Here is an 11,349-nt window from a genome sequence, read left to right as displayed (position 1 = left end):
TATGCAGGTCACATTTAGCAAAGTGGATAAACCTAAAGTGGGATGTCAACAATCCTCTATGCAGGTCACATTTAGCAAAAGGGGATAAACATGAAATACCTAATCAGGTCACTTTTAGAAAAGGTAAGCGGACATAAACAATTGCACATGAGATGCAGGTTAGAACATTTTGCGCAAGAATCACATAGCAAGAAATTACAATGCGCGGGGTGCACAAAGCACAACACTCACAATGTCCCTCAGGCCGACTGGCCTCGAAAGGGGCGAAATGCCCTGAGTCTCAGTGTCAGGGAGGTCTGCGCGGGCAGCACAGAACACAAGCCTAAACATGGCAACTGTCCACTAAGTGCTGGACAGTTGTTAACAGGACTGGGCAACGTTGGAGCCAGGAGGGCTCAAGAACAAGGTGGGCAAGAAGCCTCTCAGGGCTCGCAAAGCAAATAGGTAAGGTAGAGCTCAGCGCTCTGAATCATAGAAAATGCCCCAGAGCCTCTCTCAGGGCTCTCAATGCGATGTGGGCGTTGAGCCTCGCTGGGCTCGTGGATTAACTGTGGCCAATGAGCCTCGCCGGGCTCGAAGAACAGAATGGCCCCTCAGAGCCTTGCAGGCTCGCACAGCACAAATGGGCGTGTTGGAGTCTCTCACGGGGGACTCAGGATCAATAAAAATGCCCCACGGAGCCTCATGGCTCCAATCACCAAAGAATGGCCCCTTCTCTCCTGCGGAGCGGCCCGCTGCCAACCGGGGCCGCTCTGCACACAATGCAGATGCCTCTCACTCACCGGGACGGCGGGGACGCTCCGACACTGCTCCTGGGCGGCTCTTCCTCTGCCGGGGCTCTCCCTTCGCTCGGGAGCCTCGGGGACGGCCGGCTGCTTCTCTCCTCGCTGCTCCGCTCCGGGGGCGGGACTTCCGGTTCGCCTCTCCCGGGCCGCGCAGCAATTGGCTGGGCCAATGATCGCTTCCGGGTCGCCGCGGGCAGCGCAGCGGCTCGTACCAGGCAGGCAGGCTTCTCAGTACCCGAGGAGTGGGCTCCCTCGAGGTATTTACAAAATCCAAGTACGGGGCAATGCCGGGTGGCACCGGCCTTCAATTAAAAAGATAAAGCGAGGTGGCACTCGCTACGCCAAAAATCGGCGAAATTGGCTCCGATGCCGGGTGGGCACCGGCCAGGTCAATAAAGCGCTCCCAAGCGCTCTGGAGCACAGGAGAAGCGCGCTCAGCGCTTCAAGGAAATAAAAGCGCACCTAGCGCTCTAAATCAAAATCAGGGTGCCTCCAGGCACAGGAAAGCTCCAGCAGGGTCTGGAGGCAGGCAGAGGGGCAAGGCAGGGCCAGAGCCAGCACACTGGGTCTCCAGGCAGGGAGACAGCCAAGTGGCGGTCCTCTTGGCCCCTGCAGCAGCAGCAGCCCCCTCTGGCAGGATCCTGGAAGGAAACCAAAGACAGGACAAATTGTATGGGGACACAGCCCCTTCTTATACAGAAAAACCCTTTGTCTCAAGGGTGCAGGGTGGGGGGAAAACCAGTCGCAGCTGGTTCTGAAGTACTCTGTTTACCTCAGCCACCCTCTTTATTCACTGGCAGGGCTAGGGCCATCAGTCGCACTACAGGGGGTGGAGCCAGCATTGTCTGGGGAAAATCCAGGCCCATCAGGGACCAGGGGCACTCCTCCCAAGCCATCAAGAATGCTAATCTCACACTCACCACCGGGCAGACCCATCCAGCCTTCCTGGAGCCAGGCTCACCAGCCAGCTCCAGCCAATCACACTGCAGACATATTTTACAGTAATATGCCAAGTCCTAGAAATGGCATTTCTACTCATGACACACACATGCCACATACACCATTGCAAAGCATTCATTCCCACGAACACGCACATACCAAATTCGAGCATGCACTCCCCACGCATCAGGAACTACTAGGAACACAGACATTCCCCATGCATCCCTATGGGAGAGCAGGCCAGCCTAACTACATGCACGCACTTTACCCTGGGACACAGAGAAAAAGTGCGCACGGACCAGAAAATCATCCACGCATATCACAAATCTAAAGCAAAAAGATTAGGGGTGAACCTGCCTTAAGGGCCAAGTCCAACACAACCCCCTTCCAGCCAAAACGCAGGGCAGACCAATCACCACCGTGATGGAATTACCTGCTTGGGGCGATAAAACACGGACGCGGGCCCGCAACTGCAGGGACACCCTCCTGTTTTACGCCACTGTGACCCCCTGGGGTTCTTTCTAAAGCTATGGTAGGGACTCACTGGATTACCCCACTGTTACTCTCCAGCTGCCCTCGGCGAGGACCAGGCCCTAGGCCATCCAGGTGCCACTGGATCCTGCCAATTCACCAAGTGGGGGGTAGTAACCCCTGGCACATAACAGCCATGCTCCACTCTTCCTGTCTGCAAGACAGGGCTAGACTGCCACTGGCTCTCCAGCCTAGGGTCTACAACCTTAGGTGGACCAGGAGTCTCAGGGAAGGCTCTCCTCCCCTTACCTCTTCTCCTAGGGTTCCTCCTCCTCCTGCGAGGGGTACCCTCTAAACACCACTCTCCCAACCTAGGGTTTAACCCCTCAGGTGGTACCGGGGTCAGAGGTGGGCTTTCCCACCCTCTGCACCCCCTTCCAGAGTCCTGCTCCCTCCCAACCGGGGCAGTACCTCTGGAGAAAGAACTGGTTAGGACACTGCTTACAGTATTCCCACCCTTCAGGTCAGGCAAACCCTGAACCTGGACCTCCAACCTCCGGTCTAGAACCTTTGGTAGAATCACTGCCTGGCACTCCAGGACTTCTGAGGACTCACAGGTCACTCCCCAATCACTCATTTCACTGGACTTCTGTACTCTCCCTCCTGGAGCAGTACTGCCAGACTCCACAACTACAGAAGCTCCGCTCACAGATGCTCCAGGTCCCCCACACACTAGGAGATCTCCCTCAAGTGGACTAACAGGTAAGCATAGGTCCCCACCCTGGTGTTCCCTAAAGAAACCATCCAGGCTCTGAGGCAGGGCTTCGGGCATCTGGGGACTCTCGGTCTCACACTCACTTCCGCTCCACTGAGACAGACAGCAAGCCCCTACACCCTCCTCACTAAACTGAGACCTAGCTGGGCTACTCTCACCCTCCTCCACCACGCTGGGTTGGAGAAAACCTGACCCACTATTATTGGAATCACTCACTAGTGGCGCTAAGGAACCTTTCGCACTCTCCCAGCGCTCTGCTTCATCTGCAAGGGTATCTGGATCAATCAACCCAAATTCCAACAGGTGTTGGCGCAACTCTGGCAAACAACTATGGAGCACCTGCTCCCTTAGAACCAGATCAAAAAGCTTGGCAAACTCAGTTCCCATGTGAACCTCTAGCCAATCAGACAGTGCACCTTGACATTCATCTACAAAGTCCTCCCAGGACTGGTGAGACAGTTTCCTAAGGTTCCTAAACCTCAACCTATTCTCCTCCTCTGGAGAAACAGGAATCATACTCGGGGAACTGGGAGTGGGACTGTCAACACCAACACTTAAAAAGCTGCCACCACTGGACTCCACCCTCCCAGGGGAATCCAGACAATTACACATGCACTCAGGGGGTAACCTACTCTCTTGGGCTACCTTCTCCCTGAACAAGGCCCTCTCAGCCACTAGCTTGGCATGCTCCAACCTGAGCTGTTCCAACGCTAGCTGATACTCCCTCTCTTCCTTCCTATCCAACCACTCCTCTGGGGACAGGGAAAGGGATGGGGCGCTGGTACTGACACTGGACCCAGCAAGGGACTCCCTATCTATGGGGCCATCACTCTATGCTGACATCCATCCACTGTCATCACCATCCAACTCACATTCTTCATCAGAATATTCAGGGCTCCCCACAGACTCACCACCCTCATGGCGTGTGGCCCGGGCCCCCTCTCTCTCACTGTGCTTGAGCTCCCACTGATCCTTTTGCCACAGGATCAGGCTGTCCCTAAGCTGGGACTGAGTAACCAACTCACTCACCTCTATGCCTCCCTTTTCTCAGAATCTGACCAGCTCTAATCTACTGTACCTAAACAGACTACAGAGATCAAAAACTGGCTCCATTTTGGCGGACGTTCTCAGGAAAAGTTTGACACAGGGAACCTGGGGGTCTGAGCTAAACAGGAGAATACAATCAACAAAATTCAGCAAGATTCCTATCAGAGAACTTGCACTCCACTGTCCAGCGTAACACACACACATTCACACACAACCCTCCCCTCAGACTGGTAAGGCAGTTTCTACCACCCCTGATTCTCTCAACCTGACCACTAGCGACACAGGTACCAAACTCTGGGAGCAGGGCGGGGAACAAGGTACTGGACAAAATACAAATGACACCTTTCAGGAGAAGCAAAACTGAACTTCCCTAAAAAACAATAATCCCCAAAATGCGTTTATCTTAAAAATACAGAGCTTTGAAGTGTGGCCTGTCGCCACTGTGGTACAGCGCAAACACAAATCCTTATCCCACCGCTGCCACCAATGTTAGAAACGGGACCCTGGCCGGCCAAGACTCGCGTCGAGGTCAGTCAGGGATCGCCATTTCTAAAGTCAGGGCAAGGGAGTCACACACCAAGGTAACCCCCACTCGCCCTCTAGGTAACGTGGCGCGAGCAGTCTAGGCTAAACTTGGAGGCGGTATGAGTTAAGTATTTGCGCACCCACCCCAGCAACAACACCCAATGCCCACCACAAAGAAAGACTCCACACAAGGATATATAAAAAATAGCCTTTGTATTATAATAAACAAAACACATTAGATAACACACAAACTTTACAATGTGCCAGGGGCACGGGCAAAATTTACAAGGGGAATTATGTACAGGACAGGGCCACATGGACCACCGTCAGGGGTAGGCACTTGTCAGAAAATAATACTGGTAGGTATACACTTATGTCGTAAACATAGAATGAGTAGCACCAAAATTACAAATGCAACACACATCCAGTAATCACTGGAACAGAGTCAAGACCTCCGACGCAACCCTAAAACACTGTAGGTAATCACGCAGGTAACTAGGACCTTCTCATCAGGACCTAAGGAAGGAATACCAACACCTAAGCAGTTCACTCTTAGCAAAGGGAAGGAAACCTAAACATAAAATGAAACATCAGCAATCCTCTATGCAGGTCACATTTAGCAAAGTGGATAACATAAAATGGGACATCACCAATCCTCTATGCAGGTCACATTTAGCAAAGTGGATAAACCTAAAGTGGGATGTCAACAATCCTCTATGCAGGTCACATTTAGCAAAAGGGGATAAACATGAAATACCTAATCAGGTCACTTTTAGAAAAGGTAAGCGAACATAAACAATTGCACATGAGATGCAGGTTAGAACATTTTGCGCAAGAATCACATAGCAAGAAATTACAATGCGCGGGGTGCACAAAGCACAACACTCACAAAGTCCCTCAGGCCGACTGGCCTCGAAAGGGGCGGAATGAGTCTCAGTGTCAGGGAGGTCTGCGCAGGCAGCACAGAAAACAAGCCTGAACGTGGCAACTGTCCACTAAGTGCTGGACAGTTGTTAACAGGACTGGGCAACGTTGGAGCCAGGAGGGCTCAAGAACAAGGTGGGCAAGAAGCCTCTCAGGGCTCGCAAAGCAAATAGGTAAGGTAGAGCTCAGCGCTCTGAATCATAGAAAATGCCCCAGAGCCTCTCTCAGGGCTCTCAATGCGATGTGGGCGTTGAGCCTCGCTGGGCTCGTGGATTAACTGTGGCCAATGAGCCTCCCCGGGCTCGAAAAACAGAATGGCCCCTCAGAGCCTTGCAGGCTCGCACAGCACAAATGGGCGCGTTGGATCCCTCACGGGGGACTCAGGATCAATAAAAATGCCCCACGGAGCCTCGTGGCTCCAATCACCAAAGAATGGCCCCTTCTCTCCTGCGGAGCGGCCCGCTGCCAACCGGGGCCGCTCTGCACCCAATGCAGATGCCTCTCACTCACCGGGACGGCGGGGACGCTCCGACACTGCTCCTGGGCGGCTCTTCCTCTGCCGGGGCTCTCCCTTCGCTCGGGAGCCTCGGGGACGGCCGGCTGCTTCTCTCCTCGCTGCTCGGCTCCGGGGGCGGGACTTCCGGTTCGCCTCTCCCGGGCCGCGCAGCAATTGGCTGGGCCAACGATCACTTCCGGGTCGCGGCGGCTCGTACCAGGCAGGCAGGCGGCTTCTCAGTACCCGAGGAGTGGGCTCCCTCAAGGTATTTACAAAATCCAAGTACGGGGCAATGCCGGGTGGCACCGGCCTTCAATTAAAAAGATAAAGCGAGGTGGCACTCGCTACGCCAAAAATCTGTGAAATCGGCTCCGATGCAGGGTGGGCACCGGCCAGGTCAATAAAGCGCTCCCAAGCGCTCTGGAGCACAGGAGAAGCGCGCTCAGCGCTTCAAGGAAATAAAAGCGCGCCTAGCGCTCTAAATCAAAATCAGGGTGCCTCCAGGCACAGGAAAGCTCCAGCAGGGACTGGAGGCAGGCAGAGGGGCAAGGCAGGGCCAGAGCCAGCACACTGGGTCTCCAGGCAGGGAGACAGCCAAGTGGCGGTCCTCTTGGCCCCTGCAGCAGCAGCAGCCCCCTCTGGCAGGATCCTGGAAGGAAACCAAAGACAGGACAAATTGTATGGGGACACAGCCCCTTCTTATACAGAAAAACCCTTTGTCTCAAGGGTGCAGGGTGGGGGGAAAACCAGTCGCAGCTGGTTCTGAAGTACTCTGTTTACCTCAGCCACCCTCTTTATTCACTGGCAGGGCTAGGGCCATCAGTCGCACTACAGGGGGGGGAGCCAGCATTGTCTGGGGAAAGTCCAGGCCCATCAGGGACCAGGGGCACTCCTCCCAAGCCATCAAGCATGCTAATCTCACACTCACCACCGGGCAGACCCATCCAGCCTTCCTGGAGCCAGGCCCACCAGCCAGCTCCAGTCAATCACACTGCAGACATATTTTACAGTAATATGCCAAGTCCTAGAAATGGCATTTCTACTCATGACACACACATGCCACATACACCATTGCAAAGCATTCATTCCCACGAACACGCACATACCACATTCGAGCATGCACTCCCCACGCATTAGGAACTACTAGGGACACAGACATTCCCCATGCATCCCTATGGGAGAGCAGGCCAGCCTAACTACATGCACGCACTTTACTCTGGGACACAGAGAAAAAGTGCGCACGGACCAGAAAATCATCCACGCATATCACAAATCTAAAGCAAAATGATTAGGGGTGAACCTGCCTTAAGGGCCAAGTCCAACAATGTCATAGCTACAAACCATGCTATTGCAGTATTATTTTATCTTACTGCTAACGCTGTAGGTACTATACTTTGAATTCTGTCCTACGATTGTAGCAGCTCATATCTCTTGCACGAGAAATAAGACTGTTCAATAAACCCTTTTTTTTTAAACGCCCGTCTATCTATATCTGTGCAACTCCGTAGAAACAAAGCATGCCCGATTGACTGAGTGAAACTGTTATCTATTGTTTCCACGATTTTGAGAAAAACTGTTCTGATTCTAAGGGAAACAAAGTTGTCATGTTTATGCGGTTGTCAAAGACTAATCCCTTCTTGTTATTTTGAGAAGTTTCTAGTGAGATCTGAGCTAGCTGGCACACACAAGTAATTAAGTTTAATGTACTTGATCGAGGCATACTGACCTCAGTCCTTTGTCAAAACTATAGTGTATATTATTCTAATGCGCAGTGCCTATAAGGGGTATAGGAACTACACTACACCACTCCTGAAAACATGTAGGGTGGGAGGGTGGTCCAAATTAACTACACCCTTCCCTAATGGTGCTGGGGGCAGGAAGAGGACAGAACTTCCTCTCCCCCACCCCTTAACCCCTAACCCCTAAACTACACCTTGTCCTGGCATCGCACGAACACCCCAGGGGAAGACTGATCTGCTGACCGTACTTCCCCTGGGGGCCGCTTCGCGCAATAACCACACCACGCTGTGTCTTAGCGTAAAAGGCCATTTTTATTAGGACAAGGTTGACAACAATACTTTTACCAAACATTAATAAACATATACCAATCCCCAAAATCAGATCTTTCATCCATCAGCCATTTACACACTCCAATTATTCTCTCCCAATTCACTCAGCGACCTCTTTCATTCGCTTCCTCACTTATCATTCAACCTCCTCCAGCATTTCCAGCCATCGCACTCTTGCATGCGACACCCCCATCATGCACCTGTATCCCCCTGCCCGGAAGGGTGAGTATGCCCGTCATGGACTCCCCATCCCTCCAAAGTACTGCCAACCAGGAAACCCCTGAAGGGCAGTTACCTGCCCCCCCCTCCAGTGTACCTTTCGCCCTAAAACCTGATGGCACCAAGTGGATTCATTCCACAGTTTACTGATAACATCCCTCATTTCCATCATGTAGTGCACATTTCCCATGAGCGAAAGGTGCAACCATCATCGTGAAAAAGCAATGGCTCTTCAAGCAGCAAACCCACATGAGCAATCACTTTAATACCATTGTTTCCGCAAAAAACTCTCATTGCGCGATTCAATTTCCGCTGCACTTTTTAATTTGCAGCGGGCTTCAGAGCCCCTGCCAAATCCTTCTCGGCACAAACTCAGTCCATACAATACAGGCACCTACCAGATTGTTCCTCATTGCTTCCAGGTCCTATGGCATCAAATGTAGGCGGGACACGCAGGATTGCTTGATTAAGTCATTCTTCCCCAGGTGGATAACCAACATGTCTGGGCAGCCTCTTTGAGCCACCTTTTTTGTCAGCCAGGGCAACAAAGCTCCCCAGCACATCCCATTCTTACCCCACTATTGTACCTCATGGTGGCTGCTTCGCAGGCCCAGGCTACGACCGTACACCTACATGTCCTCATATTTCGATGCCAAGTGTACAAACGAGTATCCTACAACCCAGGTAACCGTCTTGACTCCTGGAACCTCAATGCAACCTACGAAGAGAAACAAATATTAATACCACTGACCAAACACACAATTACCCCTCGCGTACCCTTAAGGCCTACCCCTACAACGCGCACCTGGCTCATTTGTGCACATAGTGTTTGCAGCAGCGGGACATAACGTTCGCAGCAGCAGCACCTCCATTGCCCAATTAGTTGAATCTTGTCCAAGGACCAACCCAGTTGCGCTGCTGCCATCGCTGCACCAATAGGAAATGAATGCGTCCCATGCCTAGCAGGGTCCCTGCCCAAGCATCTCAATGCCATTCGTAACACCGCCAGTAACTGAAAAGCCATACCCAGCTTTTGGAAAGTATGACAAAAGATTTCCCCAGCTACCCGCTGTGTCCTTCAACGAAACTCTTGTCACTTGTGCACCAGGCATGCTTTCACACATCCGCTTTCGCCCAGCCACATCCACTTTCTCTGCCCAACCTTGTCCGTCCGGCCCTACCAAATACCCAGACGCGTCCCATCCAAGCGTAAATCCTCAAACACTCTGCAAGCTTTGTCCCTCGCCCCCACCAATTCTGAAACCCTGAAAGCCCCAAAGAACATCCAAATCATACACAAACAAAACACTGCCACATCATACTCGTCATAACAACAATGAGATAACTCAGCCAACAGGCCTCGCGACAGGTCAAAAGTAATCGCTTACCTAGGCACATCCCCACTCCCTCACCCCTTTCACGCCCCCAACCTTTCAACATTCTATTCAACAAATCACTTTTTGCAGGATCAAAACCCATGTACAACGTGCTGTAAGAAGAAATCCCAGCCAATTTCCCTGCAATCGTAGTCTGAGACAACCCTCTATCAATACAGTCTAAAACTAAACAAATGAATCTCTATTCACATCCTTGGCTGGACATGCGCCATGTCTCACTGGTCCATCCCAGAAACGCGCCGAGTTCAGACCACGCCAACCTGTAAGAGCGCCTCGTAGAGTCAGCTATGGGTTTCTCAACCAGGCCCACTAGTCTCACTCCCCCCAGGCCCAGATACCGTCCGGCACCTTGGTCTTGCAAGCTTCCGCTCCAAGCGTCAGTGAAACAGCATATTAAAACGCAGGTATTGTAACATAAAACTTCACAACAAGGGTGGCACCCACAGGTCTCTTGCTTTCTAATTGTTAACAAAGTCCACTATTGTCCTGTTGTCCATGTGGGACACTACTGACCTGTTCTGGAACTCCGGGCCCCACACCTCTAATGCAACCAGCAGAGGGAAGAATTCTAAGAAAGCAATGCTTCTGCTTGTTTCAACCAATGCTCTGGACACTGTTCTGTGCACCACCTCCCGTCCCAGAAGACCCCGAAACCAGACGCCCCTGGGGCGTCGGAGAAAAACTGCACCTGCCAAAGCATCTTGTCATCCACAAAATCCAGCGACACACCATTGAAATTAGTTTAGACAGGAACCTCTGCCACACACGTAGGTCCGCCCTGACTCCCATCGACATCCTGACTCTGTGATGAGGGAGCACCGTATCCGACATGGCCATGCCGAGACGTCTGCAGAAAGTCCTCCTGCCACGCATCACCCGGCACGCAAAATTCAACAACCCTAGGAGTGTTTGCACCAACCTCAGATCGATCTTTTTCTCCCCAATCACGTGCAGCAGGAAAGCCTGCATGTCTGTCACCTCCTGCTCGGGTAACCTGGCCATCCAATTGACTGAATTCAACTCGATATCTAGGAATGTCAGTCTGCAGCTGGACTCAGCTGTTTTCTCCGGGGCTAAGGGAACCCTGAAATAACGTGCTAGAACTTGAAACTGACAAAGCACCCTCTCGCACTCACCAGACCGTGCCCTCCTGCGAACAGAAAATCGTCCAAGTAGTGAAACACTTCACAATGACCGCTCCTGCATGTAAATGCCCACTGCAGAAAGGAGTGAAATGTTTTAAACAAAGCACAGGCAATCATGCAACCCCTGGGAAGGACCTTGTCAACAAAGATGGACCCTTCGAACTGCATCCCCAGCAAGGAGAAATCAGCAGGGTGAATGGGAAGGAGGCGAAAGGCTGACTTTATGTCACACTTTGCCAATTCTGCACCCTGCCCACACACCTCACCAAACTGATCTCATCGTCAACTGAAGCATGCAAAATTCTGGAATCCTCCTCAGCAATGAAATCATTGACTGATCTCCCTTCTGGCCAGGACAAATGATGAATCAGCCTGAACTCCCCGGGCTTCTTCTTAGGCACCACTCCCAAAGGTGAAATAATGAGATCTGAGATAGGCTAATGGTCAAATGGGCCTACAATCCTACCTTCTAGCACCTCCTTCTGCAATTTAGCTGCAATCTCACTCGGCAATTCCTTCGCTGACTTCAAATTCTCTGCCCATCTCTTCTCCCGGGG

The 11,349-nt window shown here is 52.0% G+C and overlaps 1 pseudogene; it reads right to left on the bottom strand.

The window, feature by feature from the left end:
* Nucleotides 1–2,136: 2,136 nt before the first annotated feature.
* On the bottom strand, nt 2,137–10,649 carry LOC147731348 (uncharacterized; annotated as a pseudogene).
* Between the last annotated feature and the right edge of the window lie 700 nt (nt 10,650–11,349).

Source organism: Lissotriton vulgaris, chromosome 2_1 (genome assembly GCF_964263255.1).
Source record: "Lissotriton vulgaris chromosome 2_1, aLisVul1.2, whole genome shotgun sequence".
Lineage (NCBI taxonomy): Eukaryota > Metazoa > Chordata > Amphibia > Caudata > Salamandridae > Lissotriton > Lissotriton vulgaris.
The sequence above is the reverse complement of the archived record's forward strand: the minus strand, read 5'-3'. Positions and strand labels throughout refer to the sequence as shown.